This window comes from Python bivittatus, unplaced genomic scaffold (genome assembly GCF_059951505.1).
Source record: "Python bivittatus isolate LINGU-HERP-01145 unplaced genomic scaffold, Pbiv_v1 ctg000020_np1212, whole genome shotgun sequence".
Lineage (NCBI taxonomy): Eukaryota > Metazoa > Chordata > Lepidosauria > Squamata > Pythonidae > Python > Python bivittatus.
Genome location: NW_028277030.1, coordinates 61028665 through 61047336, shown reverse-complemented (window position 1 = coordinate 61047336; position 18672 = coordinate 61028665).

Here is an 18672-nt window from a genome sequence, read left to right as displayed (position 1 = left end):
ATTGTTTTTTAGATGATGAATTATTATTATTATTATTATTATTACTATTACTATTACTATTACTATTACTATTACTATTACTATTACTATTACTATTACTATTACTATTACTATTACTATTATTGGGGGGGGTTCACACTAGGATTCCTCAGCTATTTTTTTGCTATGAGGAGGTTTTGTCCACTTCCTCTATGACTATGAATCCACCTGTGCCTACTTCAGTGACAAAGATACCAACTATCCTTAATACAGCAAGGCATCCTTTTTGATGCCATGTGTTGCGGGGGGGGGGGGGGTTGCATGAAACAATGGAATGTGGTCAGGAAATCTGGGTTTCATTTCAGAGTCCTTGGCCTCAGTTTTTGATCTCAGACAAATCAAAATATTTTGCAGCCCTCCCACTGCTTCTTTGAAAAATGGGAATCATTGAACATCCCACTTCACTGGGAGGTGACTGGTCAATTAAAAAGAGCAAAACGAAAAATGTAACAAATATTACTCCAAATCCTAAATGTAAACAGGTGTTCTTAAGCAGGGCTTCTGTTTGATCAGCCAGCACAGATCACTTCAGGAAATGGCTTTGATGGTTTAATTCTTCTATTAAGTTACTGCTGGAGATGCTATCTTTTGTGGGAGACACAGCATATTTACCTATGGATATCAAATTTCTCAGAACACATATCTGATGAAACAGAGATACCCAATTAAAACCACTTAGACTGCACTAATAATAGAATCTTGGAAGCAGTTCCCCTCCCTACTCCAAAGCAGTAGATCTTAAGACTACACTTGATACAACTGCTTTGAAGCTATTAAAGCCACTCCCTAAGGATGCAGAATGTAGTAGCAAGCATTCTTGAGCACCCACTCGCCCACTATGAATGAATACTTTTTTTCCTGTCTTGGCCTCTCTTCATAATCTATGGAGAACTTGATCTAATCTGTAGAGCAAGTGGTCCATCACCAATAGGCTGTTATTATCCAGGTGTGAACCTTCAACCAAGGCTAAATAAGAAACGCAGTGGATATCTTGTGCCCTTGTTTGGAGGCAATAAGGGATTGGTTGGGGCAAAACAAAGGCTGAGTTCCAGCAAGATGCAGCTGCTGTTCATAAAGCAACCATCAGGATTTGTAATGTCTCCCACACTCCTACTAGATAAAGTTATACCCCCACTTAAGAGCAGGTCTAAAGCTTGGGGGTTCTCCTGGGCTCTTGTCTCCTTCTGAAGCAACAGGAGGAGTCTGTGGCCAGGAGAATCTTTGCCCAGCTTTAGATGGTGTGCCAGTGGCAGCCCTTCTAGGAGCAGGAGGCCTTGTGACAGTGACTCAGGCCACCATTAACTCTAGATTAGGTCACTGGAACATGATCTGCTTATGGCTGCCTTTGAAAGCAACCTGGAAACTTCAGTTGGTGCAAAATGCAGCAACCTCCATGGTGGAGGGTGGGAGCTGCTTTAACAGTTTGAACACCAATATTTTAAAAATATTTAAATGTAATGCTTCCCAGTAAGTTCTTAGTGCAATTCAAGGTGCTGGTGATTATTTATGAAGCCTTTTATGGCTTGGTTCCAAGTTACCTTATGAACCATCTCCTTACGATGGAATCCTCCCATCCTGTTAGATCATCCCAGGAAGAAAAGCTATGGGTGCCTCTCTCTAGGAAGTTAGGGTGACAGGAGTGCAGAAGCAAGCTGTTTCAGTAGCAGCCCCATTCCTGTGGAATAAGGTGCTGCAGAAGATCTAGACACATCCCACGTTGCTAGTGTTTAGGAGTGCCCCAAACATCTGGCTATTTCAGATGTTTGGAGCCTGAATGTGCAGTGCAGCATCTCTTTTAAACTTGTTTTTAACTCCTTTGACTTTATTTATATTATTATGTTTATGTTTTAAATATTATGCTTGGGATTAGATTTCTATCTGATACAAGGTGGCCAGAGTTTGTTTCAAATGAGAGGGATACTAGTGTTAGAAAACCAGATCATCCATCCATCCATCCATCCATCCATCCATCCATCCATCCTTCATGTGGATGCAGCTGTTACAGCTGGGCAGCACCATGGGATGGCTACAAATCGGTCTGCTGTGCTGTTTGAATTCTTTTACAAATTGAACAGAATTTCTTATGATCTCAACCAGGGCTTCTCAAATTGTCAGTTGAGGGGAGTTGCAATTTTTTTAGGATTGTACCTGCAAAGCTGGATCACTGCCACAACTTGCTCCCTGCTCTGTCTGAAGAAATGCAAAGCAGAGCTGGAAGTAGACGCAAAGAGCATTACCCTAGCTTTCTCTCCATCAGTGTCATGTGAGCTTCAGGGGAACAAAATCATGCTGTGAAAGACTCCTCTCTTTCCCAAAGGAAAGGAAGGGAGGGGGAGACAGAGATAAATCTTGGCACTGCTTCAAGCATCCCCCCCATCTGAAAGTGATGAGCAGGGGGCCTGTCTTGGGGGAAAGGATGCCAATTTACTTGCTGCGGGGGGTGGGGGGAGAGTTAAGATGAACAGCTTGTTCCTGCAAGTGAGAGCTGGGAAAAGCCTTTTTTGGGCTCATCATTGGAGTAAGAAGGCAGAAGGACTAAACTGCAACAACTCTGGCTGAGCTTCTTGTCCAAGGACTTGGTGGGGAGAGAAATCTTGCACTTATTCCAGGGTTGCCTACAGTAGAAAAAGGCTTGAAAGTGGGACGGGTAGGAAAGGATGTGTGTTTGTTGGGGACTGAAGCTTTCCTTTGAAAGATGATCTTTCTGAAATGGACAGCCTATGGCTCTTCTGATGGTGTTGAGCACCCAGAATCCCTTGCCTTGGCTAGGCTGGCTGGGGCTACTGGGAATTGCAATTTAGCAACATCCAGAAGGCTAGATATTAACATCTAATTATTACAAATAAAGTAGTGTATTTAATTCCCAATCCCTAACCACAATGGAATCATTCATTTTATTCATGGAGAGAGAATTGCCACACAAATTAGTTTATCATTTTAGGTGGTCATGGCACTACAAAGTTGATAAGCTCTGAACTGAAGCTTAAGCCCTCTTTCCTGTGCACTTAGATTTTTCACATCTGTCTTTACAATAAGCCCAGCAGAGACTGTTGTCTGCAATAGTGGTAAAGATCCAGAGGTTGTAAATCTTCAGAACTGAGAGCAAAGGAACCCCGCCTACTTTGTAAAAGCACAGGAATCCTCCAGATTCCCAAAATGACAAGGCTTGATGTATCCCAGAAAGCAGCTTCCAGGTTTATCTAATGCATGGTAACTAAATATGCAACTCTCTGCCTCTCATACTGGAGACAGGATGATAGTCAAGTAGGAAATTATTATGATGGAAGCTGGACTTTTAAAATTGTATTAAATAACAAAAGTAAGCAAACAAAAATATTTCCTAACACATTTACAGTATGTGCTGTTTTATATAGTAATTGTGGTCCCTGCTTTCTATCTATTCATGTGGTCATTCTTCTTGCTTTGTTTTCTCTCCTTTCTGACTATAAAAATGAGGCAGGCATATTTCCAAGTCATCAGGCTAGAATTGTGTCCTGGCCAAGAGTTTTGACAGCTCAAGCTAAGAGTTAATGTATGTGTAGATCCAAAGTCAAAATACATGCTTTCTTAATTTACATTGTTCCTTCATTGACTTCTCAAGCAAGTTTTTTGTACTGAGATAACATTAGGTAACCCAGGATACTGATCGCTGAAATGTACATGATCTGCAAGCTCTATCATGAAAGTCAAGAAGCACTGTAAAAAAAATGAGACTAAGATTAAAGAAAACGAAACTAATGACAATAGGTATGTAACCAGACTTAAAATGGACAGTGAAGATATATAAGTGGTGGATAGCTTCTACCTTTTAGGATCAACTATCAACAGTAAAGGCACCAGGAGTGAAGAAATATGCTGCAGATTAGCACTTGGTATAATAGCCATAAAGACCTTGGAAAAGATTCAGACACTGGGATATGTCTATACCCACAAAATTCAAAATCATGCAGGCAATGGTTTTCCCTGTGACACTCTGTGGAAGCAAAGCAGAAGTTGAGAATGCCATGGCTAGCCAAGAAAATAAACAAATGGATCATTAAAAGAAAAAGAAAAAAGAACCCAGAGTTCTTAGTTAAGGCACAAATGATCTGGATCAAAATATCATATTTTGAATACATTATGCAAAGACCTAGCTCTATAATGCTGAGAAAGGTGGAAGAAGAAAGAAGAAGAAGATGACCAACAGCAAGATGGATGGGCTCAACCATTGGAAGATCTGAAGAACCAGGCTGGGGGCAGACCCTCCTGTAGAAAATCTGTCTATGTGTTCACTAACAGTCAACATCAACTCCATGAAACATTATCAAAACCCTGGATATGGGGCAATTGATTAGGTGAAGTACCAAGAACAAAGCAGAAACAAATTGACCCTCCCACTCTGTTTTTTGCTTTTTTTCATAGCTGGGACATCTACTCAGGGCCTGTAGAGAGTAAGGAAGATGACCTTGATAGAAATATGCAAGAACTGATATTCATACAAAAGGGGTTAAAGCATTTTTAAAGTCCAGAACTACTAGATAACATTCAGAAGTGGCTCAGGCAGATGCCTCCTATGTGGTCGCTAGGAGTCAAAAATGACTTGGTAGCACATAATCAATCAATCAATCAATCAATCAATCAATCAGAAGGTGAGAAGGCCCAGCACAATCAGTTTTAGACTACCTATGGACTTGATTTCCTGGTCTGGTCTACCTAGTGGGGGTGACAGGGCTCAATGAGGTATTTGTCATTAATACCTTCCTGATATTGTTTCAGGCCACCAACCTTTGGCTGAGTTCAGACTTAAGAATAGATGCCATAAGCAAATACCTTCACGTCTTTAAATGATGTTGGCTCTCCTTTGGTGGCCATGGTTAGTTCTGCATGTATGTGAGTTAAAACTGGGGTCTATGCTGGAGGATAGCAGCAATGTTAATCTAAATGAATGTAGTTCCTGCTTCACATCGTTATTTCCCAGTCCCAGTTCATGCATATCCCATTACTTTGGACAATATTCTCAAGTCCTTGCACCAAAATATGCAATAACTTATAAATACTGCAGCATATACAATATTCAAATTAAAAAATCCCTTAACTCCACCCTTAATTCTAGATTATTTTTTCCCAACCATTTCATTCAGTGGTCCTCTCATGAAAAGTAATCTTGTTGGTGACATAAGAGAAAAAGGAAATCATGGTGAGGCTAAGCATACAACACACTGCAACACTGAAACAGTAGATTTTCTTCAGCTTTAGTTGCTCAGAAAAATAGAAATAATTGTTTCCAATCTTCATTCTTTGCTTATTTTGTCACTCTGGGTTAAGAAGACACGGCAGATGCTCCCTTTCAATTTCTCCTTTGCATGATTAGCACATTCAGCTGTGCTCAGGAAAGTATATTATTCTTTTGAGGATTGAAACCATCACACCCAAAGTTGGAAACACCCCTTTCTTGGGCCAATCAATTCTGGCAACAATTTAGGAGCTGCTAGAGAAGTTTAATCTAAATATGCTTAACTGGAAAATATTCTCTACTTAATAAGGTATGTGCTGAGTTATGTATGAGTTCTTTGGAAAGGAGAAGAATTAAATCATCCATGAAGTTTTCTTCTTGTTTATTTGGAAAGCACATAGGCACTGACATTTGATTTTAAAAACAAGTTCACATTGAGGAAATAGAAATTGTAACATCATATCTAGTATGCCCTGTGCGGACCTTATCTTGTTCCACTATCTGCTAGGTTTGTAGAGTGAAACCCATCCATAAGTAGGGTTTTTCTCTCAGTAAATTTGTTCAGGATTCTGTGAAAGCAGGGAGAAGAGAAGGAGAAAGAGAAGAAGAATGACCTGGGATGTTTTTAGGTGTGTCTTCACTACTATTACTCTTATCTTGCAGTCCTGTTTTTGGCTATGTATACACACAGAAATCAGACAGCATATTTGAAGGCCAGATTCAGTGAAATGCAATGTATACAATTAGACATTGGGGCAATACCTTTTAATAATTCAGTAAAATAACTAAGATAACCAGTTTTTATATTCCTATTTAAGATTATTTGAAAATAAATATATTTCCTGCATTTCCTACTTATCTATGAGTGATTGCAGGAAGAGGCATGGGGAGCAAGGAATATCATACATACCATGACATCATCACACAATAAAGTGAATCATGTATTGTATATAATTTGCATCAACACATATAATTGATGTTGTTTGCTTGATGATGCAATGTTATGCAATTGAATATATATATTCATTCATAAATCCAGTATGCTGGGGCAGTAGGGGAAGAGACTTCAGACATGTCCACAAAGTCACCAGTAGTTAAACTGGAGACAAGGAAGGTTTTACTTTTTAAACTTGATCAAAACAGGGATTGCTACTGTCCATAATGTATAATTGCCCCACTGCAATTAGGTCAAAAAGTGCCAGTATAACTGACATGGATCCTTCAGTGTAGATAGTAAGGAAGATGACCTTGATGGAGATATGCAGAAGCTGTTGCCTAGGCAAAAGGGGCTGAAATGTTTTTTTAAGTCCAGAATGCCCAGATAACATTTGAAAACAGCTCAACAGATGTCTTCCTAATCCACTGAACTATAAAGAAGAGGAGGAGGAAGAGGAGGAGGAGGAGGAGGTACAGCACAATCAGGCTTACAAGATTCTGTTATTATAGCCAAACTGTGGAGTTGATTCCATGATCTGGTCTACCTAGTGGGGCTGACATTCTGGCACATCCCAATTAAATGTCTGTATTCCCTCAAAAAGATTCAGACTGTTCCTGAGTTTTCAGCGTAGCCTGGTAAGATCTAATAGGGGTTTTGGAGCATTTTGATTTCTGTTGAATGAATCAGCACATCAGTTCCTGTCCAATGAAGAACAGTTACTTTCATCCAAGATCCTTAATTTTAGCCCAGTGACTAATGTGTGCACTGTATAGGAAGAAGCCTTAGCTCAGCAGTCGAATATGTGTTTAACGTGCAAATGGCTATAGGCTCAATTCCTGGAGTTGCCCCTATATGAACCCCTGGAGATCTGCTGCAAATCAGGGTAGACAACTGAAAATAGGAGGATCAGTGGTTTATCTTGGTATGTGGTAGCTTCCTACGTTCGAAGAGTAGGCAGTCGCAAGGAAAAGATCAAGCTTTCTATGGGACTAATTATTTTAGTGTGTGTTTCTTCGTATACCTAAAACCAGTGGTAACTGAAAATCATAAGCTTTTCTATAAGTACAATCTGGCTAAATGGGGCTATAAAATAGAATGTGGAAGAAACCCCATTGTCCAAGAGTTGATGCCTTTAAGCTCTTTTTACTGTTTCTGGAATTTTGTGAAAGATTGTTTCTGCACTTAGGTTTCACTCCTATGCTCCATGAACGTCCCAAACATATGCTGTGAAAGTTTTACTGCTCAAGAAAAGCATCATAATTATTAATTTGAAATTAAAGAATCTGATAGAAATTGCCAATTAGCATACACAGTACAATACACCCCTTCATAGATCACTGGTTTGACATGTTTCTGAGCACATTTCTGTTTCTCTACAGCTCCTGAATAATGGAATAGCTTCCATTTCAGGTCCTGGCAGATCAAATTTATTACCATCTTAGGTCAAACTTTTTAGTGACCATTGCACAAAATTGGCTTTAAGCTAAACATCTGCATGCAGCATCTGTAAACATTTGAGAAAGCTAAACCTCTGAATATGTTCCTTTGCTTGCAATATCCCCTAAGCTCCCTCCCCCATTCTTGCAGCCCTCCTATTTCTTGCCACTTAGTAGACATCATGTAGGAAAACCATTTTATTTAAAAATAGATTTTGCAAACAGCACAGTGGCAGGAAGCCAGTTTTTCTCCATCATATATTTTTAATTTCATCGCTATCCGTAGCCGATTTCAACTCTTTCTTTAAAAAAAGAATCTGTTAGCAACCTGGAATCATATTCAGGTGAATGGTCACAGTGATCTGCGTGGCCAGTGCCAAGGGGGAGAGGGAGGAAGGCACCCTACAGGTGCCATATAAGAAACCATTTGCATGCAAGCATTGCCCCCTAGTCTTTTTCCTTATTTATATATAATAATTGTTCTCAAATACCCTCTTAGTTGATTTCCTCCTAGCTAGGCTCTGGTTCTTGGAATAACTTGAGGCATTTGTAAAAATACAGAGTCAAACACTCATTGTTTCTTTCTGTCTTTGCTTCTGATGATTCCATCCACTGTCATTTATCCCAGCATATTTGGGTTTGGAAGCACACATGACCCCCATCCAGGTGTTCCACTTTCATGTAAAATCAGCATGCCACTGGGGACAGTGGCGATGACTAAGAACCTCAAGCTAAGCTCCCTCTGCCAGAAATGTGATCACCATGAACTGGAGGTAAGGATCTGAAACAGGTAGATGTGTGTACTACAATGGTTTCCCTGGAAAGTCGAAATGGGAAACCTACTTGAGAAAACCAGATGTTAGACAGCAGAAATGGTTCTTCCAACTTGTAGCTGAAGGTAGAGCTGGGGATGGTATATTTGCCTTCATGTTCTTTTCCTCTGGGTTGATTCAGCAGGATGCCTGAATAGACACTTTGTAGTACTTTCCTAATACTGCAATATTGTGCATTCTGCCACAATCTATAGGAACAGGGCAAATCCTGGTAAATGAAGCATCTCACCCCAGTGACTGTATTAGAGCTTCCATATCTGGGCTGCAAAAATCCAAGTGTTTCTTCTGCAAAGCCTTCTGCAGATCTTTGCTAACATCTACTGTAGTAGTTATGTGGATTTTTGCAGTCCAGATATGGTAAGCTTTGACAGTGTGTCAGTGTGAATACACAAGTAAGTTAAGCCCTTGTAACAAGGTAAAAGATATGGCTCAGAGGCAGAGCATCAGTCTAGTATATAGAAGCAAATTCAGTCCTTGATCTCCTTGGATTAGACTCTGGAATACTGAAATTCTGGAATACTGAAAGCAGATAATCTGAGTAACAGGAAAATGGGCCAATTATCTGACTCAGTATCAGGCAGCTTCCAGCGTTCTTCCAAAATACCATATTTACCTGAAAGGATGATGATCCTGAGTTTAATACTTCCAAATAAGAAAAAAAGTATTATTCTTGATTAGTAAATTCTTAAAATCAGGAGTCTGGTTGCACTTCTTTATTAAATGGCATAAACTTTTTGTGAGCTGCCACTCCCTTTATCACTAGCAAAGAGTGAGTAGACGGGTGGAGGATTTAAATTGGGAAGATTTAAATTGAGATGACAACCCTTCTCTTCCCCTCCCCCCCTCCCCCCCCCACCTCATCCCAATTTAAATTCTCTATCCATCTTGCCACTCTCTGCCTCTGATGAAATGAGCTGTAGTTCATGAAAACGTATGCCTTTAAATAAAATGTGTTAGCTGGAAAAGGTGGTACCAGACTCCTGATTTTTTGCAACCGTATTGTTGACCAGGGTTTCCTCCTACAATGCCTGCTGTATTCTTAATGAGTCTAAGGTAACTTCTGCCATTTCAAAGTTAGTTTAATTAGAATGGGGAAGCTAATTTCTTTTCAGGTAAATCTAGCATTCAATGTACTGATCAACACCTGTAGAAGAAATAAAGACATTATGTGATATGAACAACATCCCACAGAGGTTACATAGAAACCTATAGAAGATAAATCCTAGAAGATAAAATCCTGTGGTAATTTAGTTCTTTCTCTTCCTCCAATCTGATTTATCATAAATTCAAATTATAGAAAAGACAGAAGTAAATGCTAAACATGGTTTGCAAAATGTGGTCCCATAGCTTATGTTATTAATATATTTGCAAGGATTTCAAATATAACCCAATTGCTGTCATTAAATCAATACTGTTTTCACAGCAGTTGATTCCTACAATCTGAAAGTTTCTGTAAAAACATAAAGATAAAAAATGTTATGTTGTCAGAAAATACAAAATGCTTAGGAAGACCAATTGGAAATGGATTTTATCTGGAACATGAATTTATTCGATATTATGTGGAGTCCCAAGAATTCTGAAAAAGCCAATATCCTGAAGAGAAAAATACCATAATGCTGTGTTAATATCCCAAAAGCAATGACACATTTAAACATTAATCACTAGAGGTTTTTTTAATCCATGCAAAGGACAAACTGAGCATGTGGCGCTCCCAGGAAACAAAACGGTGCACAGAAAAACAGCTGCACAGTTATAATTCTTTAGCTTTACATTCTTCTACCTCACAGCGGGTGAAATATATTTAGCCAAGAAACTGTTGAAGTGTTGAGACTCATGCAAACATGTAGCAGGGGGAAAAAAAAAACTTTTGTAGAAATATTTGCCAGTTTGCATATGGAACCCAATTACTATCATGTGAAAATGAAATGCAAAGCTACTAACCCTTGGAGGATGAGATCTTCACTGAGAAGAAGAGAAATCAGCAATCTTCCTTTTCTTTTTCATCTTCTCCTGTATATTATCTTTGTCTATTCCAGATTTTCCTGAACTGTGAGGTGAACCTCCCTTGGGGAGGTGCAGACACAGTCCAGGGGAGGTGTGAAGAACCTTTTAGTTACCCTGTTGCAATAAATCCACCTTTCCCAAAGTTTCATTTTATTGTTTTCATTGTTCATTTGTGTTCGTTGTGGGGTTTGGAATTTTAGGGGAGGTGTGTACATTAAGTTTACACTAAAGGGAGGTGTGATGGCAAAAAGTTTAGGAACCCCTGGTCTGATTAGTTTTCACTTTTATTGACCTGAAATATGATGATCTGGGAGCTTGATATTTTCTTCTTCTTTAATTGTGCACATGTACTACACCAGAACCATAGATAACACTGTCATTAAGCAGTGAAATTATCACCATAGATGGAGAATGCTGGTGTGCATGTATGAATGTATGTGTGGAAGTGCACAGGCATGGGTACATGTGTGTATAGTGGCAGCAACTGCTAGTGTTCTGTCTGGAGCATCGTTGGTTGGTGCCCTCTGTTGTGTGGCAGAGCAGTGTGTCCTGCCTGAGCTCACTACAGGGTCCAAGAAGGGCTCCATTTTAATCCAGTGGCAAAATAGAATTCAATGGCCAGTTCAATAAGAGGAAGAGAGAGGGATTCACTGCCTTTGGCCATCCTACTGAAGCCTGTACCCCTACTTTAATGAGGTCAAAATGTAAATTTGCAATCCTGGGAATCCTATGGCTACATATATCATGTTGATCCCTGGTTCTGTGCAAAGGCATTCTGAGCAAGCACAGAGTTTGATTAATTTTTTATTTGTTTTTAATTATCTGCGGGTATGTGAATATGCATTCCATGTGATCCAGTACTTAGTGTAAAATTATTTAGACATTACTGACATTGTGGCTACTTGTAATGGAATGTGACACCAGTCCCCTGACAAAAGGGAGAAGAGAATAATTAAACTGAATTGGGCATAAGGAGATATATTAAGGGTTATATCTCTTTGCACAGATTACATGCAAACTTATATTTAAATTGACGAGGATATTGGTTTGTGATGGAAGGATAGCGTTTAAAGCAGCCGCTGGGAAGTAATTTAATTCCAGTCCTGCTCCACCCTTCTCTTTGTTTTTCCAAAATTAATGTCTTTAAACTGATAAATTGAAAAAGAAGAAAGAAATGCCATTTTTATAAGACACGTTGGTTTTGCAGGGGAAGGGATAGATGGATGGGGTGATTTAACAACTGAACCATGGCGGTGGTAAGATGGGTCTGTGTGACTTCCTTGTCTGTGAACTACAGTGAAGGTCAAGGGGTTACTGCTACATGGAGGTCAAGTGAAATATTAATGTGTGGGGAGTTCTGCTATCCAGCTTGATGTTTTCCCCAGTTTTTCAACAATGAACAATCAGTCATCATTAAATCTATTGAAGGGCAAGAGATGAAAGAGTGGAAGAGAAGAAGATGACAACTAGCAAACAGAAAAACCTGCATGGGATTTTCAGTGAATGTTTGCTGAAAACAAAAACAGGAAAGTAAATGGGTCTAACCATTCCTACAAAGGTAGTTTGGCTGGACTACCTTTAAATAAATGAAGCCTCTTTAATTTCATACCAATCGACATAGAATAGTGTAGGGGCTGGCAACATGTCTGCAGGATCAGATAAGCCCACTGACTCCTCCTTTTGTGTCTGCCAATTCCCTGCTGCTCCAGCGGTAATTTTTAAAAATATTCTGTTATTGTTTTGTTTTGTTTTTTAAGGGAAAGGGAAGCTGGCATGTTGCCAAGTACCAGCCTCAAAATCCCTTACATTTTCAATGCCTAAGGACCATACTTAAGCCTCATAGCTCTCTTAGACAGAACAGGGCTACAGCGCAGTTTTTGGTTTGGATGTCTGCAAATCTGCTTTCCCCTCAGAAACAGGTAAGATTGAAGGGAGGATCTTGGTAGGGTATAACAAATGGTGGGGAGCAAAGTCATCATTGTCAGACTTTAATCCAAGCATGACTATAGATCTTTTGTTGAGAAATATTTTGTTGAGAAACATAACCTAACATTCAGGAACTAGGAAAAAGCTGTAGTTTAACAGACTTAGTACTTGGCTATCTTCTCAAACTTTCAAATGTGCCCACAGGTTGAAAAGGCTGTCTTATCTCAGTCAGTATTACTGATGACTTATACAAAAACATTGGAATCTAACTTGCACATCTATATGATAGGAATGCATGCCCTTATTTTCTATATTACCCAATTCTTGCCAATAGCATTCAACATTGTTTTCTGGAAGGCAATCTCTAGACAATTCAGTCTGTATGGCTAACATTTATATAAGAATTGAAACTATCCTAAAAGTTATTTTCTGTCTATTAAAGATGAAGTTTGAATGGATATGTTCATTAGTAATTTAAACCAGGGGTAGACTTTTTTTATACTGACCACTATTGTACATATTTATCAGTACTCACAGCTAAATAAGTAGGACCATATAACACAAGTAGGTAGACCCATGATTTTCTTGGGTTTTCCTGATTTTTAATATAATAACCAGTTATTGCCATGTTTTAAGCCTGTATTAAGGCTAAAGGAACAGGTGCAACAGATTCTTGGTGGACTATTCATGAATTTCTGTGGTGCTGTCCTGAGAGATCCCAGGTATTATCAAAAATGTCCCAAATGTCACCTTGTTTGAGGACTGTATGCAACCCACGTTGCTCAGTTTTGTTTTAACCTGTGCTTGCTTCAGATTTAACCATACATTGCTATCCTATCCAGATAGGATCACATATAGATGACAGAGTTTTCTGAAATATTCCATAGGAAATATGCACATTTTAAACACTAACATAATTACTGGTTGCTTACATGTGGCAAAGCAATGTGTGGCAAATTAATAGTAAGTCTTACACTGACATTGATTGTGATTTAGGTTTGTGAATTAACCACTGAGTAAAGTTTAAAATTCATCAGGATTTAATTACTGTAATATAAGTGATGTCCTTTGGAACATCCAAGCCTTTCTGCTATGTTCTTGGCAACAACAAATCTCAGTGTTTTAAACTGATTTCCTTCATTTCATATATTATTTTAGAATTAAGTGTCCAAAGCATTTTTGTACTTAAGATGAAATGAGACTTCTCTATCTTGTTCCAAATGTGTGGGTGGTTAGTAACTTAATATTTGCACTTTTATTGGGACATTCAGATGCAACTCTTACCAGCATATAAAGCCAAAGAAGGCACTATTACAAATTTATTTAACAGGCATCAGCATAATGTGTACACTTGATCTACAAAAGCATTCATACGCTGGATTAGTTTCAGTTGCTTTTTTCACAAGTAGAAGTTTCATGTGACCATATGACCTGCAAACATTGAACCTATCACAAAATACTTACCCCATCACAAAAGGGTAGAAATTATATGGAGATATCTGTGCTATCTGACCTTAACATGGACATCCAATTCACAATGACATTACTGTACTCTGAAATGGAAGAGGACCATATCTCCTTCTCCTCCATATAGAGACTGTCACCAGTTTGACAAATGACAGTATCAAAGTCTTGAAATAGTCAAGGCAAAGGCTGCCTCAACCTTCTACAGTAATGGCCATTTTAATGCCCATTTTATTAAATGGCCTGGGAGAATGAAAACATATTTGCCTTGCTCCAAAAAGACAATGAAATTGGTGCCAGGCATATGTCACCAAAAAGAATATTCTAAAGTTGGGGAACTGTCACAGAAAAGGCCTGCTCCTTTTGTCACATCGCAGTGTAGGAGAGCACCAAAGTAAAGCCTTTAAAGATAACCTTAGGACATTTATAGGAAAGTATGGGAAGAGGCAATCCTTCAAATCACGTGGTTCCAAGCTTTATAGGTTTTATATCAGCACCTTGAAGTGGGATGGGAAACAAACTAGGAGCTAGTGAAGATCATATAAAACTGGCATAATATGTTCATAATACCCAGTTTCTATCGTTCTTCTTGCTGCAACATTCTGTGTTGATCACAGTTTTCAGGCCATTTTCAAGGGCAGCCCCACATGTAATACCTTGTAGTACTCTAAATAAGACATGATCAAGACTATTGTAGTGAAGCTATCTCTGTTCAAGATGATTCCATATAGATAGACAGTATAGGGGATAATAAAATAGGATCTTGTGGATTCATAAAATAATATATAATATAAATTAACAGATTATTAACTAATAAAATCAAAGACCGTACACAAAAATTAAAATCAATCTCACAGAATAACAAGTAAGACACCCACCAAGGGATGAATGCATGTTTAGAGCTCAGATAGGGACCAATGTATTCCAGCTTATAATGAATTTCGTAAGTGTGGTGCTAGTGATTAAAAAGTTCTTTCTCTGGGGGCATCTGGGGGAGGATGGGCAAATTATGAGATGTGCACCACAAAAGTGTGATACAAGCTCCAAGCTGTGTCTCTTCTTCTGCAACCCTTAGATCAATTATGGTTTACTACAATATGCAATAACTCATTATGTGCTAGTCTCCCCATACCCACACACCCCAGTTGTAAAATTGGTGGCTCTTGTTCTTTTTTGCCCACCACTAGTGTCTGAAAAGTTTTTGCCTGATGCAGACATAATTGATCGGTATGTTATCCTTGTTGTGATTATGGTGTAGGTACATACATTTGCAGAGGTAACTATTAACCATCAATCAATAACCCTAACTCTCAGCCATCTGGCAGAGAAAAAAGCTTGAGACAGCCAAAATAAGTGAATATAATCAACTGGTGCATAAAACTCAATGATGGGCAAAAAAGAACAAGAGCCAAGTTATTCAATGTGTCAGTGAGAAGCCACCATTTTATATATTTTCACATATATAATTGAATTTAGGACTTTACACACATGTTAAAATTATGTTTAAATCCTAATAGCTTTTCGATATTCTAATGAAAGAAAGAGTCTCATTTTTAAAGTTCTAATTTCCAGGTCTTTAAATATATCACATCAGGTTCAGAATGTCCCTTAGACATATTTACACATATAGACATATGTGTAAATATGTCTAAGATCAGAAAGCATTTGTCTGCACCCTTAGCCAGGGATCTGTATATTCCACTTACATATTAGAAATGTTGCCAATATTATTCAAGTTATGAACCAAAGAAATCAAATGTCCATAGCACATATTTTCATATTCATAACTTATTTTACTTTACCAAACCTATATTACATTTTACAGTTCTGCAAAATTGAATTGTAGGATGGAGAGATGAATGATGCAGAACCTTAGTCTCCATTTACAGCTACTAAGATTATAGTATGCCTTACATGCTAGAAACCTACCTATATTTTAATGGACATTGAAGAACCTCAGGTTACTTGAAATTCAACATTCTGTGCCTTTTCTTTCCTGCAAAGTTGAATCAGTAACAATATTCATACATATTTCAATAAGTGGCCAGCACACCTCTTGATTTGATCTATATATAGATCTGTTATTTTGTTTTTGTTTAGCAACATATCGCTTAATATCTGGATCCAGATGCAAGACATTCACTTGCATGTCACATTCCTTGTGAATCATTTTTACTCTGTTAGTGATACTCCAGTTGTAACTGCCAGACTGTCTTTGCTCCTATTTTGCATCTGGATTTGGCTGTTCGTCTTTTCAATGCTGTGTATAAAAGTTGGAATGGCTGCTAACATCACAGTATATCTGAAGACTCTTTACCTTCTCAGGCCCAGAAAGGACATTCTTTCTGTCTCTCTGACTTACTGTACATCCATCTACACAAAGAGACCATGACAGTATGAAGGTAGCTCTAGATCTCTGTGGCTCCATGATACCAGCTGTGCTCAGGAAGCAAAATGATTTATTTGTGGCTCAGCTCTGGTTTTTTTTCTTCTTTGAAATACTGCATCTCTGTGAAGCCTGTGTGACCTATTTTCCTATTTACAGGAGCTCTTGTTACACCTCCATGCTGGAGCCTTGGGTCTTTCAAGAAGAAAAGCATCTTGATGATTTTTTTGCTCTTCCTTATAGGAACTGCTCAGATTTTGTTGTTTTTCTGCATATTGAGGTCAGGATATGGAGGACGAACAAGTGGTTTATTTTGTCACTCTTTTGCATGGGAAGGAGGGTAAGGAAATTTACTGCAGGGCTTAATGGCAGTGATTTTTTTTGCTTATTCTCAACATTTGGCTTGTGGAAAAGTATGGGTTATGATCAAACTGCTTTTGGTTGGATGATTGGAGTGTTAAAGTGGTGGTAATATAGAAGTGCCCTAAATCACTATACCCTTTTCAATATCTCCACAGAGTAGCTGTGAGAATAATTCTTTCCCTTCATGCTGCTTGCCCTGGAAATCAAAACAAAAAAACATGTGGTTTGGGGATTTGTTCCCCTAACCCCATCAAAAATCAGCTGCAAGGATTGGAAAGAAAAATTCAAGGAAATTCTCCTAAGCAGTGGTGTGTGTGCGTGTGTGTGTGTGTGTGTGTTTGTGCACACCAATTTGGGGTAGAGGTTAAGGCACCAAGCTAGAAACCGGGAGACCATGAGTTCTAGTCCCGCCTTAGGCACAAAGCCAGCTGGGTAACCTTGGGCCAGTCACTCTCTCTCAGCCCTAAGAAGGAGGCAATGGCAAACCACTTCTGAAATCTTGCCAACAAAACTGCAGGGACTTGTCCAGGTAGTCCCCAGGAGTCAACATTGACTTGAGGGCACAACAAACAAACAAAATCAGAAGATAATAATAGTGAATAACAATGATAGTAGCAGCAGCAATCTTAATCCACTCATTTCATTAGTCTGCTTGAGATACTCCTCAGCCATAGCAGCAGGCAAGCTATGTCCTGTCCAAGAAACCCTGGTTATCAACCCTCAAAAGGTTCCATGCACCCTAATGATGCTTGCCTTAGGACTGTAATTTTCTGCCTTCTGCAAGATTACCTTAGCACATCTGGTAAAAATTAGATAAACAGATTAGTTCTGGTTCTGTTTTCAGTTAATTTCACCAAGCCTCTGCCTTCCCTTGCTTCTCCACTGCAGAGGAGGGACATAAATTTCCAAAAAGAATAAGTGTTCTCATTTACTGGCATGGGTTAGCAATAGTACAGCCTATGTCAAGAGTAATTAGATTTCAAGAAGTCCAGTTCACCATGTGTGACAATAGAAGTGTATGCTAATGATGTGTTTCTCTGCTGAGAGGACCCCTTGGCCAGTGAGAGAAATCTCACTCGAACCACAGCTATATGTTACATATGGCTATAAGGAAAGTGTCATTAACCTACCCCCAGCTATATTGCCTTCACATTATGCTCAGTGTAATTAATTCTGAGGTCTACTTTTAAAAAGCTGCCTATCACTGCAAATATGTGCTTTCTAATTCTTTGGCTGCTTTTCCCTTGAAAGAAAAATGGGTCCACAAAGAACCTTGTTTCATCAGAGATTGAAGTTCCATGTAACTCTCTGTGACCCAATGAGCTACTTTGTCCTCGTGATTCTGAAGGTGCTCAGCTGGGCTTCTGAATGGTTGAAGGCAGGGTTCCTCAACCTTGGCAACTTTAAGATGGGTGGACTTCAACTCCCAGAATTCCTCAGCCAGCAAGGATGGCTGGGCAATTCTGGAAGGTGAAGTCCACCCGTCTTAAAGTTGCCAAGGTTGAAGAACCCTGGCTGAAGGGAAGGAAGCAGTAGTGATTATGACTATGGTTATTAATTCATTTATTACTGAATGTACGTTCCTTTCTGTTTATTCCAATTCTCAAAGTTGCTTGTCACTATGAAAGCATTCAGAGTACACAACATAATAAAATTGATGCAATGAGAAAAAAAAGAAAAATAAATGATAATCAAACATTTATGTTAAGGATTAATTGATGTGCTGTTACAGAGCCCCAATTCTGCCATTCCCACTTTAGATAAAGGCACACACAGCCACTACAACATAGATGGGACTTGGTCACTAAGTTCTTCTATCCCTCCTTCATTCAGCCCACTTCTCCATCAAGTAATGCCAATTGTGAGATCATCACTTTCTTTTGCTCATAGATGGGCAAGCCAGACCAGGATATGAAAGGAATATAGGCACCCAGCTTAATGCATGTATGTAGATTTACACATTTGTACCAGATGGAGTGGATGGTTGGAAGATATATTTATATTTAATATGGACAAAAAGAGTCCATATTAATTCCATTTGGGAATTTCAGAGGTGGGGAGTCACTGCAGTA